At 37.1% G+C, this 695-nt stretch overlaps 1 protein-coding gene across 1 annotated transcript in view; it reads left to right on the top strand.

The window, feature by feature from the left end:
- The window catches only part of mta3 (metastasis associated 1 family, member 3), a 28,626-nt gene that overhangs the window by 22,243 nt on the left and 5,688 nt on the right, over positions 1-695 (top strand). The gene's annotated exons all lie outside the window — the stretch shown is intronic.

Raw genomic sequence — 695 nt, 5'->3', positions numbered from 1 at the left:
TATATGAAGGGAAAGCATGTGATGCTGAGAGCAGACAGCGACAGCAGATAAGAGGCAGTTCCTCTGTGAGTTATTTTTGTCCTGTGGTGACCTCAGACAGCGTTACAACATATGTGACTAAATCCTAAAGCCTGCAGTCTTCTTGTCATCATGCACCATCTAAGGTTGTAGAAATGTCTTGTTTTGAAAATGTTAAATCGATTAAAATTGATTTGAATTATTCATTTTCATCAAGACACTAATGCAGCTTATGCAGCTAAGAAACCAATATTGACAGACTGAATCAAGATATTTTTGGCTAGTTGGGTCAGCCACCCTAGTTTAGCCTAAGGAGATACAATGTAGATATAAAGTCTGGTTAAGTATCTGCTCTTTGCTTGGGTGAATGTATAATTTAGAGGCAGCTTAAAAGTATGTTAGATCAGTATTAGAGAATGGTGTCGCCCGCCAGAGGGCTCAGTAGATCTATGACATGATAGGTTGAAACAATAATTAACATCAGATTAGTGATGGGTTTATGTAGGAATGCTTACTTAGATTATAATTGAACACCTAACCATATATGAAATGTGAAAAATCTAAACAATTAAAACACTTTGAGAACTTTATAGATGAGGTTGTTGCAGGGACTTCAACCCCTGACCTCAGTATTTCAAATCGTCTGTCTATGGCCCTGAATTTAGATACTTTTGAGG

The sequence above is a fragment of the Morone saxatilis genome, unplaced genomic scaffold, assembly GCF_004916995.1.
Source record: "Morone saxatilis isolate NCDOM2014 unplaced genomic scaffold, NCSU_SB_2.0 Contig1, whole genome shotgun sequence".
Lineage (NCBI taxonomy): Eukaryota > Metazoa > Chordata > Actinopteri > Moronidae > Morone > Morone saxatilis.
The sequence above is the reverse complement of the archived record's forward strand: the minus strand, read 5'-3'. Positions and strand labels throughout refer to the sequence as shown.